Consider the following 25,382-nt stretch of genomic DNA (forward strand, 5'->3'; position numbering starts at 1 on the left):
TGAGGCCTTGGAGTAGGGTCACCAGATACCGCAAGAGGAGCCCCAGGTAAATTTCAAATGTAGCTAAAGTACAAGTAACTTTCTAATTGTTTAGCGTAAATATGTTCCATGCAAAGTTTGAGATATATACATACTAGGAAGCAATTGTTTGTATTTCACTTCGCCACCCCGTTGGGCACCTCTTTCCCTGCCACAGTGGGCGGAGGGCCTGAACTTTGGGTTTGTAGCTGCACATCCGTGGGGTTACCTCTTCTTGGGGGTTTTGTCTGTTAACTACCACCACAATTTGAGATCAGGGTAACAGAGGGAGTTGGAGGGTTTGATTTTAAAGTTCAACGAAGGGATGGCCATTTATTTCGATCTTCTTTGATTTCTTTCACCAGAGGTTTATAGTTTTCCTCCTATAGATCACGTACGTATTTTGTTAGCTTCATATCGGTTTATACCTGAGGGTTTTTGGTTTTTGTTTGTTGCTAATGTGTTTTTAATTTCAAATTCCAATCGTTCATGGCTAGGATATAGGAAAGCAATTGCTTGTATTAGGCAACCTTGCTCTAATTGCTAATTAGTTCTGGGGTTTCTTGTCAATTATTTGAGATCAGCCGTTCCCAGAGGGTGGAGTTGGGGATAGGAGGGAGGAATGAGCATGTAGAGCACAGGGGATTTTTGGGGCGGTGTACTATTTTGTATACAGTAATGATGGATATGCGTCATTATATATTTGTCCAAACCCGTAGAACATAATACAGAGTGGCCCCTAAAGGAAGCTGTGGATACATCGGTTCATCCGTTCTAACAAATTTACCACAGTAAGACAAGATGTAAATAAGAGAGGAAACTGTGTTTCTGGGGGCAGGGGGTATTTTGGAACTTTGTACTTCCTGTTTAATTTTCCCATAAAACTAAAACTACTCTAAAAGCTATTTCAAAAATGATAGAGGGCCTTGGTGAAATGAAGATTCACAGAGTCGGCATCTAAATTGGGGTCTAATCTCAGCTGAGAGGCTGACCTGCCTCATTATTTGAATGTGTGATGAACCTGAGTTTCTTCAGTTTCTTTCTTGGGGTTTAGGCTAAGCATGCTGTGTTGTTTTTTTTTCTCCCTGTCTTTGAAGACTTTAGTGGATTTACAAGTGCTAGCTTGTGTTTCTAGAATAAGAGAGAAAGAGATTCCAGTCATGGTTACAGCATTCATAAGATAAAATGCTGCATTAGGACCCATGTCACAGGAGAGTGGCTAGGAAGGGGTGGAAGGAGGAAGCCTCCATTTCCCCATCTGAAAATGGGGATGGTAACTCTCTCCTCAGACTAAGTGAGGTAAATTATGTCAAGTGCTGGGCACAGTGTGAGCACTCAGTGATTACAAAGGCCCAGGATCTTTGAAAGAGTAAACCCAGGGGACCAATGACACTTAGGAAGAACAGGCTTCCCAGAAGATGGAGAGGGAATGCCCTGTCCCCAGTAGCATCTGGGCAAACAGTGGGCCTGGTTGTCTGGGGCATTGTGGAAGGGACTTCTCAGAGAGTAGAGTGCCCCAAGGGCTTCCGGGTACTTCTTGTCTTGAGATCCTCTGGGGTGTCCTGCTCCTCTCAGAGGGAATGCCATTGGATGTGGAATGAGACAGCAGACATCTCGTTAACCACAGATATGGAAGAGACCCTCTCTGCCCCACCTCCTGCCCCTAAAGAGGAAGATCTCATTGTAATGGTTCTGGCTTTGAGAGTATTTCATGACCTCCCTGATGAGGTCAAATGGAAGGTCCAGCAGGTTCACACATAAGCCTGTAGCTGGGGACCGAGATCGTTGTCTGAAGGTGCATTTGCATTGGTAAAGCCCTTTACCTGTTGGAGATTAAACGCTGTGAGACCCGTGGTTAGATAATCCAGCACTGAGGAAAAAATATAAATAATTGCTCTATTGCTTTGTACTTCTCTTGATGGAAATTAAAGCCTATTTTCTCAGCAGCAGGGTGATAAAAACATTTTCTGGGGAGTAGTTGGTGGTCCCCCCCCCTCCCCCCCCAGTCCTTGAGAGCAGGTGATTTAGAGGCATCTCTATAGGAGATTAAATGGAATTCAGGTAAACAGCTGAAGGGTTTACATGGGATTAGGTTTTTAGAGCCATCCTAGGGGGTATTTTCCTTTGCAGAGATGATGGTGCACAGCAGCGGCTTTGGAAGCTGGGGCATTTGTGAGGAGCAGATGTCTGTGCAGTCCCCTCTCAAGACAGTGCCCCAGTGATGGGGACGGGCCTTTATCACCCCTTGCTGGAATTGTCTCCTTAGGCCTGAGATGTTCACTGTCTGGATCTGGTGACCAAGTGGAGACGGAGCGACCAGAGGACCTTGGACCGGCTTGACCAGTGACCCATGGAGCTTCTTCCCTTGTTCCACAGATGTGTTGAGCACCTACCTTGTGCCAGGCACTGTAGTGGATCCTGGGGCTGGACTGGGGACAAAACAAAAATCGTTGCTCTCGGGGCACTTACATTCTGGTGGGGGAGACAGACCACAAACAAGATGAAGTATTGTTACCTAAGTGTAACTGCTAAGGAGAAAACGTTAAGAAAGGGGGATATGAATTGTAGCGGGTGGCAGACCCTGAGATGTTAGGGCACCAGGGAGACCTTCAGGTACATTCCTGAAGGAAATCAGGGGACGCACTCTGCAGAAATGGAAGAACATTCTGGGCAGAGAGAACGGCAAGTGAAAGACTTTGCATGTAGGGGAGCCTGTGTGACTGGAGCAGAGAGAATAAAGAGGCAAAGGGTAAAAAGCAAGGTCAGAGGGCAGCAGGGAGCCAGCTTACGCAGGGCTTTGCTCTGAAGGAAGGGGGCGGGGGGAGCCTGGAAGGTTCTGAGCAGAGGAGAGGTGACCTGGGTTTTAACAGGATCCTTTTGACTACTGTGCACAAGTGGACAGCAGAGGAGCAAAGGCAGAACCAGAGGCCTATTAGGAGCCACTGCCATGAGTCAGGCCAGCAGTAGAATGGTGTGGCCTGGATCAGGGTGGTGGGGATGATAAGGAGTTGCATTTGGGATACATGTGAGCATGTAAGTTGGAAATTTTTTTTGTATGTTGGAAGTTGCAAGATAAAAGGAGAAATCAAGGATGATTCCAAGATTTTTGGTCTGAGCAATTGCGTGGATGGAGTTGGCCATTAACTGATACGGGAGAGACCAACAGGGGTGGGGGGGATTTTGGAGCTCCGCCTCAGTCATGTTTAGTTCGAGCTGTCCAGAAGATCTTGAGGGTAGGCATCAAGTAGGCCGCAGGATGTATGGCTCTGGTGTTCAGGGGAGAGGTCCAGGCTGGAGATGGGAACTGAGGAGTCATGAGCAGGTAGGCAGTCTATGGAGCTGTAAGTCTGGAGAGCATGACACCTGGGAGCTGGAAGGGTCCTTGGTGGCTGCCTGGTTCAAACTTGTCATTTTTTTTTTTTTAAATATTTATTTATTTTTGGGAGAGTACAGCAGGGGAGGGGCAGAGAGTGGGGAGGACAGATTATCCGAAGCGGGCTCTACACTGACAGTAGCGAGCCTGATGCAGGGCTTGAACTCCAGAACCACGAGATCATGACCTGATCCAAAGTTGGACGCTCAACTGACTGAGCCACCCAGGTGCCCCCAAACTTGTCATCTTCTGAAGGGAAACTCAGTGACACAGGCGTGTAAAAGGTTCTACCCAGGGTTATACCTGGAGTTAGTTGGAAAATCTGGACTAGAATCCGGGTCTACTAAGACCCCCCACATTGTAAGTCTTTGAGTCTTAACCCTCCCCCTGTATAAAACGGGGTGACCATCTCCTCGTCATAGCTTGTTGGGAGTGTTATGTGAAATAGTGGTGTGGGGTACCTAGGGAGAGGAGCTGGCACTCTCCCTAGTTCTGTCAAAAATCTGTCAACCAAAGTTCTGTCAAATCACACCATGTAGGGAGCTTCCTACTTAGGACTCCAGCCTTGCCCCACCTTCTGTCTTTCAAGCTCTTCCTTCTGGGTGGGACCTTCAGGGTGATTCCTTCTCTTGAGGTCTCTCCCTTCCCTGCCTTGTCTGCTCATAGGATTATGTGGTGAGCCTGCTGGATTCCAAGTGGCTGGATGGGCCGCCTTGTGGGGCTTTCATGGAATGACAGGGGGCTCCATTCCAGCTGGGGTGGGGGAGGGGTGGCTTCTGTGATTGCTTTGCCCTGAACTGGTACCTGTCCTCCCACCTGCCATCTTCACGACTGAGTGAGGGAGGAGGCTTCTCAGCCTACAGACGGCTGCCAGCTCTCAACCACGTCCTCCCCACAGTTGGACTGAGCCACGCGGAGCTCTTTTTCCAATGTGTCACTTGCCTCTGAGCCAGTTGCCAATTGCCACTCTTTCGGGGCCCCCTCTTCTTCCTTCTTACTGTCTGATAAGGGTTGTTGGAAGAGTCACATTGGGCAGAGCATGGCCATGAGATGTGTCAAATACCTAGCTAAGGTGTCTGCTTATTTCATTAAAGTGTCACGTGAGTAACCCTTGCTGTTGGGGTCTACATTCCTGGTGATGAAATGTGGCTGGTGGCTTGTTCCAACAAACTGCATTCCACAGTTTACAGAGAGAGAGGATTCCTGCTTTCTGCTCACTGCTGGCCCTGGATCTCACAGATTTCAGAATATGCCACCGAACAGATGGCAACTGGGAATATTGGGGAATTAAATGCCTCATTCTGTTGGTCTGTTTCTTATTTTAATTTGGGGGTAAAGCTTATGTCTATAAGCTTGTTTCAAGCAGGTGAGTGTATCCTGTATTATTTTGGTAGGAAGAAATATCTATATCCATATATAGATAGATATAGATATATGAATTAGTTATGAAATACATGTATGCCTATGTGTGTATGCCTACAAATATAGAAAACCCCCAACAAGTGCACCTGATCTCCATGGGCCCCCTGAGAAGCTGCAAGATTGAGCATTTGGATGGTGTGGATGTGAGGGCGGCTTCTCCAGGTAGGCCCAGGGCAGCAGTGGGACAGCAGTCTGAGAGGAAAGAACAACCACATGCAGATTTTCTAGTCCATTAATAGAGAAAGCCATACATTTGAGCTCAAGGTGCAGCCGGCAGTATTTGTGGTGAAAATCCCACAGTATGTCTGACCTTGGTCTTGGTTAAGCATTTTCATCTATAGCCTTAAATTCGCTATGATTTAAAGCTTGCTAATTCAGTGTTCACGACCATATTGAACACTTCACGTTGGGGACCGGTTCAGGGGGTGCCTGCTAAGGAGGATGTTGGCACACCCCAGCCCACTCTGGAGGGAACCAGGAGAGGGGTCACTTGAGGGAAGAGACACCTGGCATGGATCAAGGCCTCAAGGCAGTCACCTCCCAGAGAAGTGTGGTTCTATAGATGAGGGATTCATTTTGTTCTGCACAGATCAGGGAAAATAGCAGTGGGGTAAAATGCAAGCTCAAGGTAAAGATTTCCCCACGGTTAACCAGGCTGCTTTGTGGAGATGGTGAGCTCCCATCCCTCCACATGTTCGTATAGATGTCAGCTAACCTTCCGCCTACAGGGGGTTCGGGCGATGCCTGGGAGGTTGAACTTAATGAGTTGTCAAACTCCTCAAAAAGACATTTTGGAAAGTGAATGACATAATATCTCTTCCTAGTTAAAAGTGCTAGGTCTTTTGTATTTCCCACCATGTTAGCAGATACCTAGTCTTCAGAAAATGCTAAAAAAAAATGTTTGCTAATTAATAGTACAGTGGGTAGATTTTATAATTTCAAAATGAAGCCACTTTCTGGAGTTTGGTAACCATGGTGGGAATAATCTATGGGTGCTTGAAAATCCATTTCTGCTTCCCTGATTTTGGTTCCTCTGTCTGGGGAGTGTGAGATAAGTTCACGCTTCTTGGGGTGCCTGGGTGGCTCAGTCAGTTAAGGGTCAGACTCGATTTTGGCTCAGGTCATGATCTCAAGGTTCTTGAGTTTGAGCCCCACATCGGGCTCTGCTCTGACAGTGCAGAGCCTGCTTGGGATTCTCCCTCTCTCCTCTCTCTGCCCCTTCCCTACTGTCTGTCTGTCTGTCTCTCTCTCTCAAAATAAATAAACTTAAAAAAAAAATGCTCATTTCTCTGTATATCACTGAGAGGTAGTATGAAAAAATGATAGTGGCTCTGAAACCACGAGTGGTCTAATTGGTCTCCCTACTTCCAATCCCCCTCTTATTTCATCTTCCACAGTCATGCCTGAATGGTTTTAAATGCACTTTTCATCAAATTACTCTACAGCTTAAAATCCTTTGGCAGTCCCCTATCACCTGCAACATGCAAATCTACATTCCTTTATCAGAATACAAGCCCTCCATCATCTGGTCCCTGCAGTTCTTCCCAGGTCACCTTCAGCTTATTCTCACCTCAGAATTCATACTCGAGCCACACCATTTCCCAAATGGACCAAGGTGCCCTTAGAAGCACTAGCTTTTTTTTATCATTTCTGCTTAAGTCTATTGCATTGCAGCTTGAGACCCTAGACTGTGTGTTGTGTACTTCATCCAATACTTTTCAGCCATTTAGGATAAATTTGGTGATTCTTTTCTGGCCTGCCCCTGTGTGGAGTGGCTAAGCTTACACCTCCAGCTCAGTTTAGGCTGTGTGTCTTTTTAATCTCTACACCTTACCACATTGACCTCCTATCAGTTGAGCTTTCCTACTCCTGGGCTTTTGCATATGTTATTCTTTCTGCCTGGAAAACTATTCTTGGTCAGATCAACAGCTTCTGATTCTTTATATTATACCTTGTCTCTTGTGAATATCATACTGCAGAATTTTTAAAAATCCAGTCTGATAGTCCTTGCCTTTTAACTAGAATATCTCTATCTACTTATATTTAATGTAATTGCTGATATATTTGGATTTAAACCTAACATTTTATTGTTCCTACATGTACCCTGGTCTTTTACCCTCCTTTCTTGATTTTCTTTCTTTCTTTTCTTTTTCTTTCTTTCTTTCTTTCTTTCTTTCTTTCTTTCTTTCTTCTTTTTTTTAATCATTTTATTTTTGCCATTTATTAGTTTCGAAAATGTCTATTTCTCTTAGTGATTACCTTGGAAATTACCACTTAAATATATTTATGCCCACTTTTCAAATTTTAAAGTTTAATCAAACTTTTACTCTCTTTTCAAATAATACAAGGCTCTTAGAATAATTACGTTTGTTTTCCCCATGCTCATCTTACATGCTGTTCATGATAAAAAAAGGAAACTATAAAATATTATAATTGTTTTATGTAGCCAATATTTTGTTGATAGTACCACATATTTACCACTTTCTTTGCCCTTTGTTCTTTCATATACTTCAAACCTACCATTTAGGATACTTCTGCCTAAAGTATATCCTTTATAAATTGCCTTACAATTCACATTTCAGTATGCTGATGGCAAACACTCTTAGTTTTACTTAAAAATATTTCTGATGACCTTCATCCTTGGATGATTTTGTTGTTTTTGTTGGTATAGAATTCTAGTTAGGGAGTTATTTTCTTCAAGCACATTAAAGGGATCATTTCACTATCTCACATTGTTCTTACTGAGAGGACACCCATCACTCTGTCACTACTAAAGGTAATATGCTTGGCTTCATTTCAGGATCCCTTTAAGATTTTTCTCCTTATCTTTGGGGGTGTATATTTTAATAGTATTGTGTCAGAGTTTAGCTTTTAATTTTTCCTTCTTAGAACTGAATGGGTTTTACATTTACATATTGATGTCTTTCATAAGTTCTGGAGGGGCACCTGGGTGGCTCAGTTGGTTGGGCATCTGACTTTGGCTCAGGTCATGACCTCGCGGTTTGAGCCCTGTGTTGGGCTCTGCTGACAGCTCAGAGCCTAGAGCCTGCTTTGGATTCTGGGTCTCCCTCTCTCTCTGCCCCTCCCCTGCTCGTGCTCTGTCTTTCAAAAATAAATAAAAGACTCTTAAATACAGAACAAACTGAGGGTTGATGGGAGGGATGGGGGAGAGGGAAAATGGGTGATGGGCATTGAAGAGGACACTTGTTAGGATGAGCACTGGGTGTTTATGTAAGTGATGAACCATGGGAATCTACTCCAAAATCCGAGAGCACACTTTACACACTGTATGTTAGCCAATTTGACAATAAGTTACATTAAAAAAAATTAATAAAACATTAAAAATTAATTCTGGAAAATGATCAGCCTTTATCTCTTCACGTATTACCTCTACCCCATCCCCTTTTCTCTTTCTGAGGTCTTGATTACAGAACACTTCATTTTTTCTTTACATCCTCTATCCTCTCTTCTGTATTTTCCATCTTTTTTGTCTTTAAATGGTATACTCTGGATAATTTAGTCTGATTTTTCAAATCTCTCTCCAACTGTATCTAATTTGGTATTAAAATCTTGAGTTTTAAATTGTTGGTACTATATTAATTTCTAGATTTCTATTCGGTTCTTCTTAAAATATTTCAGGTCACTAGTTTTCCTATTCCTGGTACATATTTTCCAAGTAATCTTTTTAAAATCTTCCCACGCTGTAAGCATAGTTTATGGTCTGACTGTTCCAATACTTGAAGGTTTTGTAGTTCTGTTCTTATGGGTTTTTTTTCAACTAGTTCTTACTCATGGTGCTTCTTTCCTTGTGGACTTGGTTATCTTTGGTTGTTGTGTTGATTTGTATTTGGGACCTGTTACGAAGGTGCCTTCCTCTAGTATTTGTTCCTGCTTAATGCCTGGTATCCAGAGCTAACTTAAGCCAAGTTTAGGGCTTGGGTCTCTGTCTTATCTCATCCAGGCTGCTATTTCTGTCTTAGTCTGTTTGGGCTGCAGTAACAAAATACCATAGATTGAGTGTCTCGTAAACAATAGAAATTTTTCAGAATTGGCAAATACCCTCAGGGCAAAGTGGCTCCTTGTGTTCCTATTTCTCTGCAATTTCCCTTGTTCTTCACCACTATCTTGTCTATACTTTGATGCTTTATTTATTTTTTGCTTCAAATGTTTGTTTATTTTGAAAGAGGGAGAGAGCTTGCTCACACAAGCAGGGTAGGAGCAGAGAGAAAGAGAGAGAGAGAGAGAGAGAGAGAGAATCCCAAGCAGGCTCCACACTGTTAGCGCAGTGCCTGACGACACAGGCTTGATCTCATGGACCACGAGATCATGACCTGAGCCAAAATCAAGATTGAATGCTTAACCAACTGAGCCACCCAGGCATCCCTATACTTTTCGATGGTTTAAAGAATAATTTTATCTGACTTTTTTTTAATCTGGTCATTATTTTTGGTGATACAGTTGGCTCAACTACCATTACCTAATCTACCATTACCAGAAACTGGAGGTCTCACTTTGAATGTCACTTCTTCAGCAGAGAATTGGCTAAGGCCAGTGTCCATTATGTCTCCTCAGTATACACTTTCATAGCCCTGTTTTTATCTTCATACGTTTATCTCAATTTATAATTTTATGTGTATTTTTATGATTAAAGAAATCGGCCTGGATGGCTACGTGAGGGCAGAGAGTGTACGTATATCAGCGTCTAGCACGGCAGCTCATTCATAGCAGGTGTGCAGTAAATATCTGGTCTCTCGGAAAAGGAACGCAGCAGAGTCTTTGTTGGGTCTGTAGGTTCTGGCTAGATGCAAAGGACTATGGTGGTTTGAATACAGTTCTATCAGGAAGCACAATTTGTCACATTCTCATGGATCAGTAAGTGAGAGCTAGATCCTAAGGGCTCAGAACAGCTCTTTAAAGATTTCGGGGACTGCAGCTGGCACCTGAATGTGCCCACCTTCTCCTGCTCTATGCAGTGTCTTCCAGAAGAGGCCGGACCACAGAATTAAGGCAATCCATATATAGGACACGCCGTGTTTGAATTTTGCCCCGTACATCCTGAAAAACAAAGGGTGGGCACATCTGGCAGTCTAGGTGCACACCTTTAAAAATATCTAGGTTGGGGCGCCTGGGTGGCTTGATCGGTTGGGCGTCCGACTTCAGCTCAGGTCATGATCTCACGGTCTGTGAGTTCGAGCCCCGCGTCGGGCTCTGTGTTGACAGCTCAGAGCCTGGAGCCTGTTTCAGATTCTGTGTCTCCCTCTCTCTCTGCTCCTCCCCTGTTCATGCTCTGTCTCTCTCTGTCTCAAAAATAAATGTTAAAAAAAAAAAAAAATTAAAAAAAAATAAATAAAAATATCTAGGTGTACACATTTCAAATCGACAGAATTTCCAGGCCTCACTACTATATTTTGATAATGCATAACACCAATAACCCTCAAGTACCCAAGTCAGAAATTTATGAATATAGTTATTATTGCAATGTAAAAGCTCTTGGATTCACAGTCTTCAGTAGGTCCTCAGTGCATTAAGCAATTCTAATTAATAATGGCCAGTGCTTAGGGCACCTGGGTGCCTCAGTCGGTTGAGTGTCTGACTTCACACGATCTCCTGGTTTGTGAGTTTGAACCCCACATCGGGCTCTGTGCTGACAGCTCAGAGCCTGCAGCCTGTTTTGGATTCTATGTCTCCTGTTCTGTCTCTGCCCTTGCCCCACTCATGCTCTGTCTCTCTCTCTCTCTCTCTCTCTCTCTCAAAAGTAAATAAACATCAAAAAAAATTTTTTTTAAATAGCCAACGCTTACATCGTGCTGGCTATATCTCAAGAAGTATATTAAATATGTTTTATAAGTTCATCTAATCATTTCAATATTGTGGGGTAGATGCTCTTATCATCCCCATTTCTGTAGTTGAGGAAACTGAGGCCCGGTGTGGTGAAGTAACTAGGTCACACAGTAAGAGGCAGTGTCATGATTTGAACAGAGCCCTTCCTTCTGGCTCTGATGTCCATCTTCTTGATCTCCCACTCTAGTGTTGCAGGGAACAAGGTTGAATTCTAAGTGGCTTTTCTGAGGCTACCCAGGGCTGTGTGCCACTGTGCATGTTAACCAGAGACTAAAAAGCTCAGTGGTAGCTGGAAGACCTCTGGAGCTCTGTGCGTCATTATGCCATAGCCTCCGCAGGGGCATTTTCCTGCCTTCCATTGGATTTTTGAGTTATTTCCAAAAGAACCTAATGTGTCAGGTCTGGCTGGCTAAGGGAAAAGGCTTTTTTTTTTTTTTTTTTTTTTTTTTTTTTTTTTTTGTGGAAAGAAAAAACCAAAACCCAAACATAAGTAAATGTTTTTTAACGTTTAAAGAGTAAATGGCTCTGTTACAGCGGGTTCTCCTCTTTGGTGACTTGTCTCGCCTACTTCCTTTGTATTTCATGGGGATGCAGTTACTCCTCTGTGGAGAGCAGGCTCCAGCTTTCAGGGTGGGGCTGTCCCATTGCACACGACCATGTGGAAGCTGGGAAGGGACACGTGGGAGTTAATGCGACACCCTTGCCCTGCCGGTGTCAGTCACACAGCAGTCTGAGCCTGTGGGACTCTGAGGGTTTCTTCGTTGGGCGGGTTACTCTGTGGTGCTGGGTCCTCCTATGACAGCTGGGATCGAAGAATACAAAGATGTCTTGGGGATTTGTGTTCAGTGACTGGGGGAAAACGATGTTTGGAAAATTCTCTTTGAGGGATAAAAAGGCATCGATCGCCTTTCCCCGCATGCCTGTCCTCACCTTGATATTTGGTGGGCATTTTTCTTTTCCTGCATTCCCCCCAAACTGGCCTAATACTCAGCGACTCTCTGACCCTGGGGATCTGTCCACAAATGGACGAGAAGGACGAGGAGGAAAATGAATGGAAGGTGTCTGTCTGGTGAGTGAGAGTTCAAGATTCCACCTGCCCCTTTGGGGCCTGCACTGCACTTTTCTTCTTAGGTCTTCACGTGGCGCCTCTGAATTCGCCGGTTCCAGGGTAGCTCCGGCTTCTGTCATCGCCCCTGGCAGGGCGAACCTGTGTGGAGGAAAGCAGGCTCCATTCAGAAGGACTTGGATGTTGTTAATAAAGCTGGCCCCCACTCGGAAATCTAAAGGTTTGCCATTGGCTCATCCAGAGCTGGACAGAAACCGCACTCCACAGCAGTGTGTGGCGATGACCAGTCACCGCTAAACTATTTGGCTATCTGTGCTTTAAATCTTAGTGGGGGGAAAAACAAAACAAAACAAAACAACTCACATATACAAATGAATGTCTCAGCCCTAGTCTTAGGTATTCCCCCTCACTGCTGCAGCCAGGCACTGTGTGGTCATTGTGCGTGTTCGCTGCATTTCAGCCGGCCACGTGGGGGCTTCCCTAAAAGATGGCTCATGAACAGAGCCAAGTAGGGATTTTGATTTTGTAGAGATTAACTGAATGTTGAGTTTGCGTTGATTGGAGCTGCAGAGCAATTGCGGGGCACTTGGAACAGGACTCTGAGGGCCCTGCAGGGACGACCCCCGGCTGGCCCCAGGGTGTGGGTGAGGGCCCCAGGCCTATTACAGGCTCCTGAGCGGTGACCAGTGGCTGATGCCCCAAGGGAGCCAGGCCACGTGTGTGGAAGGTTCCTGGGGTGAGCTCCCTGTGTGTTAGGGTTACAGATGGAGTTACTTCCCTCTGCCTTGGCCATTCTGATGGACTCCTCCTCCTGGCTCTTCTGGATGGGGTTTTGCTTTTCCTGGGCAGGAGGAGTTAAATTTATACTGTATTTTTCATGCATTGATAGCTGTTCTCATGGCGTGCGCTGAAAGTGAGCCCGTATGACTGTAATGCCGTCTCCCTCCCTGCACGGATCGTTTCTACTCCGTACCTTAGGAGGGACTTGGCCTCTCTCCCTGTCACACCTTGGGGAAGGGCGGGCTGGGCTGGCATGTCCGTTTCTGCACAACCGTAGTGGGCACTGGAGGTCGGGGCATAGCTCAGGCATGGGAGTGGGTGGGAGACCATCATTCTCCCCAGCATCTCCTGGAGAGATGTGCAGCTCTGGCTTTGGGGAAAGGTCCTGGGAATCTTTCCTTGGAAGTTGCTTCCCTAATTGTCAGTGTTCTGCAGAGCCGAAGTTTATTTTCTCCCTTCCCGCAGAGCAACTTGGAATCCGTGAGCTTGCTCGAGGCCTTCTGGGGCATGGAGCAGATTTTAGGCAAATGCCTTGAGAGTGGGTGGCTCTGTGTACGGTTTATCGGCCCTTGTCCCTGCCATGCACGTTCTAGGACACCTGCTTTTGCAAGTCAAGACTGTTTGTGAACATCTGGGGGCCTGAAACCAGCCCTGTTGTAGGTGGAAGGGACAATCGGGAGAGGTGGCTGGAATAGCAGCCAGGAAATGGAGTGAGAGGGTTTCTGGGTTCAAGTGCTGTCTGTCACTGGGCAAGTTACTTGACCTGAGTTCAGTTGTGTCTTTAGTAAAATAAGATACTGTTTACTCATTTGTTGCAAGGATGCCTATGATAATGTCTCCATTTTATTGACGGGTAGACCAAGACCCAGAAGTGACCTGTGTAAGGTTTCCAGAATAAAGACAGGATGGCGGTGATGAAGGCGGCCTGGGTTCAAGTGCAGCTTCCCTGACTGTAGCTCCTGTGGCCCCAGGAAGGACACTTAGTCTTCAGCACCTCCATTTCTTTATGGGTTAAATAGCAGTCACGGTCTCTGGAGTGTCTTGTCTTGATGCCAGTGACAGTGTTACAGGAATAAAGGGAGACAGTGTATGCCCTGGAAACTGTGCAGAGTGTTACAGCTGTAGAGCCTTTCTACCTTTATAGCTTCCTGGTGACTGAGCAGGGCTCACACTGAGCTTTCTAGGATTCCTGGCCTGTGGGCTCTTAAAGTGATTTTTAAGCATGTGTTCGTGGCTAGTTTTTCTAATTATAAAAGTAATACTTAGCATAAAAATTCAGCTAGGACAGAAGGGTGTAAACTGGACAGGGAAAGACACTCCTCCCCCAATCTGTTCTATTCTCCAGAGATGACTTCTGTTTACTTCTTCTGTAACCTTCCAGAAACTGGGCACATGGACACGCACAGATACTAACTTACATAAGTTATGTAAGCGGCTAATCTCTCCTATATGGGCTATGATTTTTTTTTTTCCCACCATGAGCCCAAATGATGAAAACCCAGGTCCCTCCCTGGATTCAGTTATTAGAAGCAGTGCCATAATGAGCAGAGATCTTCTATCTTGGTACCTCTAGATTTTAAAAAATGCAGAAAGTAGTTCTTAGCAGCTCACCACTTTCGGAATTATCTCCTTTGCACTTGGCAGAAAGAATCTCTCCTCAAAAAGAATTGTGTTGTTAATACTGTGGTTTTCCACTGCTCCACCCAGTTAAATTTAATCACACCATGTGACTTCCAAATAAAATGATGTGTGTGTCTAGAGGGAAGGACCTAACAAAGCTCCCCACCCCCACCCTCCCCCCCCCCTTTTTTTTTTTTTTTGGATCTGAGAGAATACAGCAAAGCTGTCTTTAGGCAGCCCTGTTTGCAGAACCCTTCTGCTTGGGACATTTATATTGCAACTAACTCTTTAGTGTCCTTGGATAAAGCTGTTGCCATTAATTGGATTGTAGAAAGTGGCTGCATGTATTTTAAAACATGTCTCCCTATACACAAAGCAAATCTAGTCAACTTCATTTTAAAAAGCAGTTAATCTACATGGATTCATGTATCCCTTTGATTGCATCGGACCTGCTTGCTCTTTCAGCACTGCACAATCATCCCCTAGTCTGATTTCTTTGCCTGTCGTTGACAACAAATGGGGTTTAGTTCCATGGTTAGAGCAAACACTTCAAACATCCTAAAGTGAATATTTTAGGGTTAGAGCACCTCCTAGGATTTCATTTTGCAGTGTGAAATGTTTTATGGTTTAAAAAAATCTGTAGATTTATGGTTTTTTGTTTGATTTTTGTTATTTTCCCAAAATGTTATGTGTAAGACCATTTAAAAAGCTAAATCCTCTGTTAAATGCACTAAGGAACCTTAAAGGAATCCTGTTGAGTTATGTGTTTTGTTTTGTCTTACTGAAGACTTTTGGTAACATAAGCGCAAGAATCGGGTGTGGAGAGAGTGTTGGGCCCACCCCCTCTTTAGGGTCTGGATCCTTTCCACAGGACTCCCTGATCAGGGACCTCCCCAGGGGCCTTCCTTGGCCTCTTTTGATGGACCCAGCTCTTGCTGGCAGGTATAACCCTTACCTGCCGTAGCCCATGGGCTCTGGGCTCCACACTGTGGCTGACTTCTGTTCTGGGTCCTGGAATGCATGGTGAGTTGATTGCAGAACTGTCCTCAGCCCAGGGAGCTCTGGCTACATGACTCTCGGTCCCCTTCTGTCACTTGTCCCAATTCCTAACCCACTGCTCTGCTACACACTGACAGCACGGAGCTCCTTCCCCTTGGTCTGGCCACTGCCTGCTTTCCTGCCTGTTAGTCTATTTCTTCCCGAGAACCCCTTGCCTTGTGGCTCTCTGTTATCTTAGAGCAGCACTTTGAGATTGTGTCAAGAGGATTTGCTTCAAGGGGTCATGGCATTTTAAGGCTAGTGGTGAGAGAAACCTGCCATATTGATTTCCTGTTGTGTCAAAAACTGAAGAAACAGGAATGATTCTTGCTTAAAAACAAAAACAACAATAGCAACAACAAAAAACCAGAGCCACAGAGGTACAGGAAATATTCCAGCCAACTTGTGGGACAGCACAAAAGGATAACTGACCTGAAAATAGTAACCCTGTGATGGGTCTTAATAGTACCATTGAAATTAGATGATTTTTGAAAAAAAAAAACCTTTCCAATGCTTGGCTGTAATCTAAAGGAAGCATTGCACTTTAGTGCTCTGATTTTTTTTTATGAGGTTCATAAAATTTTGTCTCTAAATGCCAATGTGCTGAAAAGTTATGAGTATTAAAGATTTAGCCAGTATATTTCAAAGTATGGAAAATATGCTTTTCTTGGTTATGATTTCTGGATCCTAATAATAATTAGTAGTAATAAATGCCATCCTTCAAAAATAATAATACTCGCCCCTGTCTCCCATCACCACCCTTCCCCCTTCCCTTCCACACCCCCCGCCTCGCCTACTGCCTACTGCCCAAAGATCTTTCAGGTTACTCTTCCTTCCTGTCTCCCCTTGAGGTGGATGATGTCACTGTCCCCACGGGGCAGAACAGGGGGGTCTGCAACTCACAAAGTTTAAATGGCATAGGTTGCAGTTAGAACCCAGGTATATTGCTCCTTCCGGTAAACTCCGCTGCCTGGGCTTTACGTGGTTTCCACCTCTGGTGGCATCCAACATATAGTTGCCACTCCAGGAGTTTTGGCATCATTACTTGCTTGGGAGGCAGACATCTATATTGAACTGACCCAGGACGCATACTTGGTTGCAGAAGGCCAGCTTTTCAGGTTTTCAGCATTTTTCCCCACAGTCAGCCATATAGGAGGCTTCCTTCCTGGATGGAACATAGACCATGACTATTTAGAATCCCACAGCCATCACAGTGCGACTGAGAGGTTGGGTCATCCTTGCAAGAACACAGACGGAGCTGGAGTATGGATCAAGGTTCAATTTCAGGAAGCAGAATCCACCATAGCAAACTCCAGGAGGAAGGGATTTATTGCAGGGAATTGAATGGCTTGAATTATTAAGAGTTCTGATGACACAGTTCTCCAGGTGGAGGTTTCAGGACTGAGTGTCCCAAAGCCATGCTAAAGAGCTGGACCACCAAGGAAGCTGCTGCCTCTTCCACAGTGATGGAGCAACCTCCCCAGGACCACACTGGCACTTCGATGCTTGAGAGGCTGCCTCCATCAAAACCAGACCACACTGCTGTGATCTGCACCAGCACATGGGTGTTTTAGTCCTGCCTCCTGACACCCATGAAGCTGGCACCTGCATGCTGGAACCTTGGCTAAAACCATCATAGAAGAACCTAGTGCCTCTTGGACTTTTCTTGCTGTGGAAGGAGCGGCGACAGAGAACTATGGCCTTTGCCTCACTCTTGCTTTCCAAATTTCCTAACAGTACATCTGAATGGCCACGTTGAACTCACAGCTGGAACCTTAGCCATGAGATATCTGGGAGATGTAGTTCTGGCTTTCCATCCCCTTCAGGACAGGTGGGCATGCTGGGAGGAGGGTAGCATGTGTGCTGAAAACCAATCCTTTGTATCCTCCGTGCTTGATGGTCAGTAGAAATGGGCCTTGATTTTCAGAGTCAGCTGATGTGGACAGAAATGAGGTTATAGCCAGGGCAGGGAATCATCATGAATCTTTCTGGGGGTTGTGTGTTCATGACTCCAGATAACAGACAGCAAGGAGTTAAAAGCAGGAAAGGCCACAGGTTTGCCCTCTGGCTTCTGCTTAGCTTCTTTGGGACTATTAAGCTGTAGCTGCAATATCCCAAGGGAGAGTTCTAGAGAATTCTAATCTCACTGGATGCTATTAGGGGAAATGATACATTACAGTCCTAATTGTAGTCTTTACTAATATGTGTGTGAATCTCTCTTCAGTGAGAATACAGAATGCAAGCTTCTCCCAACTTGGTCACAGGGAAAGCCCTGCTTTTAAGAGATGTAGAAGTAGTGTTCCCCAACATATGTGAGAAACACACATTCCCGCTAATTCAAAGAGGAAGCAAGGGAGTACCTTGGAGGAGGGGTTTATTTTATTTCCAAGGAACTGAACCTTCTCTGTAGCCTCGATCAGGAACATTTACCATCGAAATGATAGGATATCCTAAAGGGAGGATGGCCCTCTTCCCTTCAAGGAGAACCGGAAAGGAGGGGACATTCACCCACCTAGGTGAAATGAGCCTGTGTGGACAGAGGAGATTCCCTTAGGCACCCAGATGGCACGTTTAGGGGCCTCTAAGGAAGTAGCCTTGTAATCGCTAGGAGAAGTTACAACAATAATAAAGTGTTAATCAGTGATAGGCCACATCTTGTGTGTTGATCTGTTACAGAAGCAGGTGGTGGTGCAGGGAGGGAATTGCATGTAGCTCAAGGAATATAAGGTCAGCAGGAGAGGGAGCTCAGAGTCTCCAGTGAGTGTCCTGGGTAGAAGAGGGGGAGGTGGGTGAGTGTAGGGGACCTCTGTGAGTGACAGCTGCAGCTGAGGGCAGGGGAAGGCAGACCCCTGCTTAGAGGAATTTGCAGCCAGGATGATGGCAAAACGCCAGAGATGGAAATGAGGGTCGGACCAGCAGTAAATGTAGTCGGTAAGCACCTTCTAAAACTATGGTGATGCAGAAGAGGGTAAGAGGAGACCCTTCCAGAGATGGACTTCTATCTTACAATTCATCTTCCACTGATTTTAATTTTCTGCCATCTGACACAGAGGTCATCTGTGGCAAAGGCGTGTCATTCTCAAGCTGGCCCTTTTTGAAGTTTCAGTCGAAGCACTGAAATAATGCACTGGGTTTTTGAAAAATCTGACTGTACACCTCTCTTTCTGAGCACTAGGTGGGTTTCCATAAGAAGTCAGTCTGCCGTGCCCTAAGTAGATTTATATGCAGCTTTCCCAGGAACGGGGACATAGGATTTATAAGATTCAATCAGTTTGGTGAAAGGTGGAAGTTACGTCTCTGCAGTCAAGAGCATGTTTCTGACTCCTTATATCTTTACGTGTTCTGATTCACTGCACCTGACATTATGGGATGGATGGCAGTTTCTTATGTCTACAAAGGTAAATCACGGGTATCAGTCATTCTCCTCCAGGTCACCCTGAGGTGACCAGAATGGGGCAGGGAACTGTAGGCACTGCACAGTGGGTATTATCACCACCGCTTCCCCCTTGTGTGCTCTTTGGGCTGAAATCCCTCCATGCTGATTCCATTACTGAAGCACTCTCCCCCACCTCTACCCCTGGAAGCTCTTTAATAAATGGAAGTTTTTGCATTATTACTAAATCCAAGCTTTTCCTAAAAACATGGAGCTCACTGCTCACTATCCGTCCTGAGCAATTATTACCTGGTCACGGGAGATTTCAATCCCCTCTCTGTTCATGCTTAGACTCTCATGGATAGCCATTTAATTTTGATATCTTGAACCTTTTTAAGGTTTTTATTATAGAAAATTTCAACATCAAAACTAAAGAGAATAGGAAAATAAATCCCCATGTGCCTATTCCTAACTCGAGCTATCCGTTCATGTACGGCCAGTCTCGTTGAATCTATACTTATACCCATTTCTTTGTTCCCCTGGATTATTTTGAGGCAAAAATTATCATTAAATATATTTTCATGTTACTCTAGCAGCCCTCTTATTTCTCTACCTTATCTCTCAATATTTTTACAAAATTTTCCAAACATTGCAGCATTGAGGACTTTTAACTCCTGTGAGAGGCTTTTCAGATTTTGCCCAGAGTGAATAAATGAACTTCATATCCCTCTGTAGGTGTATCCAGAGTGCCTTTCCTACCCACAGTGCTGTGCTAGTGTGGGAGTGGGCCAGGTTTTGCTGGGTGGAGTGGAGCAAGACCACAGAAGTAAGTTTAAGAGAGGACGTGGGGGGCGCCTGGGTGGCTCAGTGGGACTCTTAATTTCGGCTCAGGTCATGATCCCGGGGTCGGAGGACCGAGCTGCATGTCGGCCTCTGCCCTGAACGTGGAGCCTGCTTAAGATTCTGCCTCCCTCTGCCCCTCCCCACCCTCAAAAAAAAAAGATGTGGGCTCTGTCCTGGCTGCACCTGCAGTCTAGTCAGTAGAACACTGGCTAATAGAAGTGAGCACAAAGGGGTTACCTGGTGAGCGTCTGTGTTCAGAGGAGCTAGAAGGGTTCAGCAGGACAAGAGGCTGTGCCATCTGGGTGTTTGGGGACAAAGGCTTTGAGGAGGGGCCCAGAGCATGGATTGGATTTGATATTTTTATCAGTATGATTCTGACTAAAGGCATCTGTTAAGGGCCCGTTGAGTAACTGAGGAATCTCTAGGCTGCAACATGGCTGGAGAGCCATGCTCTGCCAGACCACAGGAAGCCCGGCCCAAGTTGAACCACAGAAGCTCTCTGGCTTGATCACGGCCCTGGATCCAGCCCTGATTGCTGCTGGATGCCTCCTCTGGGACTGAATCCTAAACTGTCCCTATGTCCTTGTCACCCCTTGAGTTTCGAAGTCCAGGTGGGACCATCTGGGGGAGGTCATACCTCTGAACAATGGCTGCCAAGGGGAGGGGGAGAGGACAGTCTGTCTCCTTCAACTTTTCTAGAAGATATGGGCTCTGCCTTCCATCAAGAAGCATGTGACTAGGGGGTGGGGGGGGGGTGGGGAGGGTTTTTCCGAGACAGAAAAGGGTTTAAAGTCCAAGTCCCCCAAAACAGAAGTGTCCACTCTGAACATCACTGTCCTCGTTGACTGTTCTCTCTCTACTGCTCTCAGCACCGTCACAACATCGTTTTCCTTAAAAAAGCCATTTGCATGCGTCGATCCTGTTTTTCTGTTCCCATGGCAACGGTGAGAGCCCAGGTGCCCCTCACCGGCAGGTGTCTCAGAGCATCTGAGCAGGTTCCTTCTGGTGGCTCCCACCTGCAGGCCTCCTACTCAGTGCCGCTGTCACACCCATCCCCACGAAACAGCACTATGGCTCGAAAATTCTTTGCTATCTTCCTGTTGCCTGGAGGATAAAGACTGACTCCTTCCATTGGCCCTGCCTTTCACAGTCGACGTCTGGTCTCCATTTGCAGCCTTGTCTGTCATTCTGGAAACTCTTCTCTCTGACTAAGCAGGTCCTCAGATATACCCTGTGCCTTGCTGGCTTCGTGCTTTGTTCGCTGATAGTTCTGTTGTCCAGAAGGCCTTCACTGCTGCTGCTGCCTGCACAGCAAAGTCTCTGTTCCACTCAGGTTCTGTGCACCTCCCCAGAGAGAGGGGACTGCCTGCGTTCAGCCCTGTGGCACGTGTGGGCATTTACTGGGCCCCTTCATGGCCCACGTCTGTCCGTGTGGACCGATGAGCTCATTGGATGGCATGCTGCTGGTCCTCGTCTTTCTCTTATGTGCCAGCACTGTGCAGAGCACGTGGGAGCTCCCCAGACATTTGAAGCTTTGTTTTTTCAAAGAAGTAGTGAAGGGGGTGGGGGATGTTAGAAACAGGGAAGGTCAAATGTAAAATGCAGAGGTGGAAAAGCAGGAGGTCAGGCAAGCTGGCGTGGAAGGTGAGTTTGGGAGGATGGGGTGGTTGCGTATCTGCTCTGTTTGTGGAGTACACTTGGGTTGTGTGCTCTGAGTGCCCACCTGGTTCAAAAAGATGCTCCGAAGGTGGCTGAGAGTCCAGCAGCAAGGCTTTCTGGAGACTTCAGCATGTTTTCGTTTAGACAGAGGCAAGAGTGGCGTGTGCTTGAGCAACATTGGCTGCTGAATGGCGCGTGGATTTACCAGCATACGCTGATGGCAGAAGGATTGTCCTCGTAGCTTGCACCAGCGGGGGACTTTGAGATAGATCATTGTGGTCTTTGCAGCAGGAGGGTTCCGAGAGCTCAGAAATGCATAGGAGTTGCTAATGCACCCTCTCACCCCGCTGGCCTGGCTTGCTGATGACAGGTGACTTCTCACAGGCAGTGTAGCCAGGCATTCAGGAAATCACCGTGACTCAGCCTGGGGCCTCCTGCCCACTTTCCCATGAGTCTCGTTCATCTGTCCAGAAAAGTGTTGAAAGGGGGCCCCCAGTTTGGGCTGATAATTTACATCCCTCATGGAACCCTGAGGGCCACGCCCACAGCAAAGTTCAAGTAGGGAGGAATGAGAAGGAAGAGTTGGGGCACCAAGGGAGTGGTGGAAGGAGAGAAGTGACCTGTGCCTCCTGAGGCTTGTGGCGAGTGGGTGATGGAAGGACAGGCCCATGAGAATGACCCCGCCATCCTGTGGGGTCAATGTGCTGTGGGCTCTGAGGTGACGTTGTCCTTCAAGAGCAGCCTCTGTCTCCCTCATCACAGCTGGCTCACGTCTTTTCTGCCCAGGGCCTCCCCAGAAGCCCATCTCCTCCTGCCTCAGGGGCCCCTTCTGTTCAGACAGCCATTCATCCCTCTGCAAACACTCACTTGAATTGTGGGTCCACTTTCTGCTCAACAGCCAGGCTGAAGCTCGAAGCCTAGAACTGGCTTGTTCTGTGTATGCCCTAGGGTACTTTAGCACTGTGCCAAACAGCATGAGGGTCGGGGGAGGGCCCAGGCTCTAGGGCCATAATCCTGCCTCTCTGCTTCCAGGTGAAGAAGTCTTTAACTTCAGTCTGTTCATTTGTAAAAAGAATACAAATGTATGTCTTTAAAGAGGTAACCTAGAGTGGGCATTCACACGCTGTCCAAATGAACACCCCTCCCCTCCTCTGCAGCCCATGCATGTTACCACACAGGATCTGTGCATAATAGTTGTTCTGTCGATACCTGCTGTTTGGTGATGAGAGTTTAATGGTATCCGGTTTTGAAGGTTTCTTTTAGGGCTCAGACTTCAGCCTGCCAGCATTCAGATCTAGAACCGCTGGGGGGAGCCTGGAACTTATGCCGAGGGATTAAGGACGTAGGTTTGATGATAAAGGAAGATTAAGGTAACTAATTACTTTGCTGAGCAATGAATATCTGGTTAATGCCAGGTAGAGGCCTCTTCAGAGAGAGGAAGTTAAGCATTCAGTAGAGGGAACGATAAAAATTAATAGGATAAGCCTAAGAGGAAGTATAGCTGGAATGCGTGAGAGTTAGTGCCATGTAGTAACGTGGAGGAATCCTCTGAGGTGAGGCAGCCTGGCCGGGTGATGGGGGGGGGTGGCTTTCTCACCTTCCTCAGGGTGCCAGCTGCTTTCCTTAAGCCCGGGGTGGGGGTAATGCCAGTACTCAGAGTTGATGCGAATACAGACTCAGCCGTGTATGTGAGACACTCTCCCCATCGCCTGGCACACAGTAAGATGATGTGACCACTTTCCCCTGAAGGGGAAAAATCCTGACCATTTTCAAAGTGGGCCCAATCCCATTATCCGTGCTCCTGTCTGGGTCTGGGTAAACTCAAGAACTTAGACGGACAGAGGTGCGTGTCGACGGCATTAAGTTGTAAGGGTTTGGCCGCATGCTGAGGAGAAGGTCTGCCAAGAAATAAAATTTCTGCAGCATAAAGGGTGTGGATTGGGTGTGTTTTCACAAGGTGATTTCTGTTCTGGTTCATCTTCACTCGCGGTCACACGACAGGGTGTTGGTGTGTTCCTCCAGAACGCAGACAGCCGCGACGGTAGCTCCCCAGCGGCGGTGAGCCCCGTGCTGGGGACAAGCGCTTTGGGGAGTTTCCATGGAAACGGTGGACTTTCTCCTAAAGCTCCTACTCTGCAGTGAGAGTAGGCCTGGCTGTCTCCGGGTGCTCTGATGGCATTTGATTGACCTCAGACTGTGTGGGTAAATGGTGCCCGGGACCAAGAAAGACAGCCATGTGGTGATTTTAAGAAGAGTAACTGTAGGACACGAGGAAAGCCTAATTCATTCTTTACTTCCTCAGTTTGGTTAGGGGAAAAATGCTTCTCTGAATTTATGCAAAGTGATCATGTTTTATTCATCATTTGGTAGAAGTCACTCTCAAGGCATGCAGGGTGGATGATGTAAGCTTTTCCATCTCAGCTGAGTCAGATTTTACGGAGCCCTTCTGCTCTGTTAAGGGCTGGGAAACCCAAGCGGAGGAGGGCATGCTTCCCATCCCAGTGGGTCAGGGAACTAGGGGTTGTCTTGGCAAGATGAGCTACGGGGGTACAGAAGCACTGTGGGGCCCGGAGGATGGAGCCACTAATATGGAAAGGTGAGGGCATGGGCAAGGGTTCCAGAGGAGCTGGTGTTTGGGCCATGGCTGAGGCTCTCTGCGTGAATATGTGTCCACGAGGAAGGCCTCAGGTGTCAAAGGCACTTGACAGAGTCCCAGCACTTTAGGATGGCTGTCCTAGACATGCCTGAGCTGGGGCAGTCGGCCACAAAGGTGTGTTTGTTACCTGGGTGTTGCCCCTGCCCCGTGCCCAGCGCCGTTACCTCGTCTGAGTCATGGTAGCCTCTTTCTGATGCATGTAGCTCTTGCCGGTGGGTTAAGTGGTCGTAGTCCTCCCCATCCTGCCTACAGGTGGTCTACACAGGCTGCAAGGGAAGAAATTTGAAAGTCACGGGCTTTCCATAGCTGACAAGGGGCTCAAGCACCTTTCTGCTCCATCCCGTCTCCTGGGAGTCTCACCTTTTTATCCTGCTTCAAGGATAGTGTGAACGACCACCTGAATGCTTTTTTTTTTTTTTTCCCCCTTCAGCTTCTTTTCTGTATTCCCCTTCCCTGGCTTTGGATATATATCGAATTTATACCTTTGAATCAAGACATTGGCTTTTTTAAACTGGCAAACAGCACAATGTGTGTATTTTCTGTATAAGAGGCAATTTTGAGTTGATACACCCTTATCAAAGGAGTAGAAGACACACATTTTTATTTGAATGGATTATGGAGAAAATATACACAGCTGGTAAATAATCCTGAGATAAATATATATGTGTTTGTAAGTGACCAGCAGTGACCCACTGTGGCCCAGAGCTTCATGTGCTGCAGGGGTATATGAGAGAAAAATGACCATTAACTGGATTGGTAGTACCATTAAATGTAATATTATGTCCTTCGAAATAGCTGAAATTATATTAAACATACACTCAAATAATCTAGCAAGTTCTTTAGTTCCATTAACTAATATAGGCATTACTATTGTTTTCATCCATCCATGCATCCATCCATCCACGTAATGTTAGCATCCCCCAGACTCTTACCTCCTACCTTTAGACCTCTTGTAGGACACTGATTTTCCACAGAACGCTGCCTGGTAAATGCTGTTCAAGGCCGTGTGTCCATGGGTCCGGTGAATCAAGGCTCCTCCTTTTGGTCCTTTTGCTTGAGTGGGGCTGTTGGATCCACTTCCCAAACACTCTTTCATGGCTGTTGGCAGGATACCTCAGTTTTTTGCCATGTGACCGTGTCCGTGGAGCTGTATGAGTGTTGTCACAATATGGCTGCTGGCTTCCCCCACCGAGAGTGAGCCGAGAGAGAGCAAGGAGGAAGCCACAGGGGCTTTTATGACTTAGTGTCTGAAATCACACATCATTTTGCTTTATTCATTAAAGGCAAGTAACTGAGTCCATCCAGCCCACACTCAAAGGGAGGGTAGTAAGCTCCCCCTTTTGAAGAGAGGAGTATGAATTTGTGGACAGATTTTAAAACAACCATGAACATGTGAGATCATTCTCAGTCATTAGTATGGTTAGGATCTCTTCACTGGGAGCCATCTTTCCTCTCAGTGGGTTATTGAAGACATTCCTAAAGAATGAGAGTTTTGGTCTTGAGATTAGTATGTGCTTGGGTAGTATTTAAGGAATAGGAAGCCACTAACAAGAAAGAGGAGTGAGTGTTTGGAATCTAGAAACTTGGTTCTACCATATATTCCTCACATACCTTTGGTAAATCCAGTTTCCCTTTGGTTTTCCTGTCAGGTTATACCGTAAGTCAAATAAGCTAATGCAGTTGAAGGCCCTAT

The 25,382-nt window shown here is 46.2% G+C and overlaps 1 protein-coding gene and 1 long non-coding RNA gene across 6 annotated transcripts in view; one reads left to right on the forward strand and one right to left on the reverse strand.

Moving 5' to 3' along the window:
• Positions 1-25,382, forward strand: part of PRKCE (protein kinase C epsilon) — a 498,956-nt gene that overhangs the window by 206,480 nt on the left and 267,094 nt on the right. The window lies entirely within an intron of this gene.
• LOC122216009 lies at positions 11,135-25,094 on the reverse strand. Its single transcript, XR_006200652.1, has 3 exons — positions 24,622-25,094; positions 23,854-23,955; positions 11,135-11,861 (listed from the first exon to the last, which is right to left on the reverse strand). It is a non-coding gene; the product is annotated as an uncharacterized LOC122216009 (long non-coding RNA).

Source organism: Panthera leo, chromosome A3 (genome assembly GCF_018350215.1).
Source record: "Panthera leo isolate Ple1 chromosome A3, P.leo_Ple1_pat1.1, whole genome shotgun sequence".
NCBI classification, from domain to species: Eukaryota; Metazoa; Chordata; class Mammalia; order Carnivora; family Felidae; genus Panthera; species Panthera leo.